The sequence below is a fragment of the Meleagris gallopavo genome, chromosome 8, assembly GCF_000146605.3.
Source record: "Meleagris gallopavo isolate NT-WF06-2002-E0010 breed Aviagen turkey brand Nicholas breeding stock chromosome 8, Turkey_5.1, whole genome shotgun sequence".
Lineage (NCBI taxonomy): Eukaryota > Metazoa > Chordata > Aves > Galliformes > Phasianidae > Meleagris > Meleagris gallopavo.
Window position 1 is genome coordinate 33,544,238 of NC_015018.2, and position 1,626 is coordinate 33,545,863.

Below are 1,626 nucleotides of genomic sequence, written 5' to 3' on the forward strand. Positions count from 1 at the left end.
TCCTGAGCGGAACGGCCGCCGCCGATGGCGCCGCCCCGAGCCGTTCCGGACTGAACTGCACGCACCGTCCGGGAAAGAAGGTATCGGATCTGAGACTGACCGAAAACAATTCTGGAAGCAGGTTCGTGACGCGCTCTTTGCCTTACAAGTACCTTTTTCCGTGTTTTGATGCATCGCTAATATAGGATAATCGCTAACTGATGAACGAGTGGGGAATTAGTATTTGTCGAAGTGTTCGCAGTGACCGAGAGCGGAACGGTTTCGATGGGCACGGTGCTCGGATGTGGCCGTGTCCGCTCTCGAACCTCCTTCGGGTGTTCAACCCGATGCCGCCGCATTCGTGCCGCCGAAGCGCATTCAGGACGGAACCGTCCGAGCTCGAGCCGCGCTCTGTGTTTGGGCGCTCAGGTGAGAAACGACGCAGCAGAGCGGCTCGTTGTGTGCGTCCTCGTTGAGGCGTAACGTACGCACGTGGGGTTAGCAACGGTCCTGCTCCAAAGGACGTTCAATAAACCACTTCGTTGCTGCTTTACGTTTTCTGTTGGGACCACCAACAGAGAGAGCAGGGAGGGCTGCGCCGGGTTTTCCCCCCAGTATTACGGGCGCGACGGGCGGTGCGGTTGTCCCGGCGGGCGCGGGGCTGTGGGAGGTGGCACCGCGCGTCTCCTCTCTCCTGTGTGACGGCGCTGTCGGGATCGTCCCCCGCCAGGACTCCGTTTCTTTGCACGGACCGAAGGCCGAGGTAGGAGAGCGGCAGCCGCCAACCCCCGCCGTGCGGAGGTGCAGAGGCCCCGACGGGGCGGTGCGCGGCCGATCTGGACGGTACGGGATTCTTTCTCAGTCGGCCCGTCGCTTTCGCGGAGGTTTCCCGTGTCCGCTCCCCAAATCGCCCACCTCCCCCCCAAACTCTGGACGTTTTCTCGCGGGTCGCACCCCGCAGGCACTGTATGCACCCTGTGCTCTGCGAGTCCCGCGGGCAGTCTCGAGGCTCTACTCCCGCTCTCGGTCTCTGGGTCACGTAACCTCTCCAGCATTCAGCCCCTCGTACTCGCCCTAAAACTGCGCGGTGGGGTGGGCCAGCAATTCATGCCACCGATGGCAGTTGTTACGAATTAACTGTTCCTGTTTGTTCCTGTTCCGTGACTTCCCTGCAATCTAAGACACCATTTTTTTCCACTTGTGGAAGTACGTGCGGTTATCTCCGCAGAACTCCCGAACTCGTTCGCTGCCTTTCCTTACGGCCTTCCGAGGGCGCGGGGCGCAGAAGGAGCCACCCATTGACCTCCGTGGGACTATGAGCGGCACCTCCGGTCCCCCTCCCCGGCACCGGCCCCGGCCGCTTCTCTCCGCCTCGGGGCTGCGCACTGCGCCGGTCCCGAGCGCTCCGTGCGTTTCCGGCGCGCTGCCGGGGCCGCCCGGTGTGGGCGGCATCGCCGCGGTGATGGCTTTGGCAGAGGAGTTCCGAAATGGGAACCAAGCGGTCTGAGACGTTTCTATTAAGACGTAAATTCAGTGCTGCTAAGGTCCCGAACTGGTTAACGCGAGAACGCTGGCGCCCCGACGCACAGATGTGCGCGTTGACGCGTGGCCGCTCCCCGGAGAGCGTCACGCGTGGGCCCGGCAGCG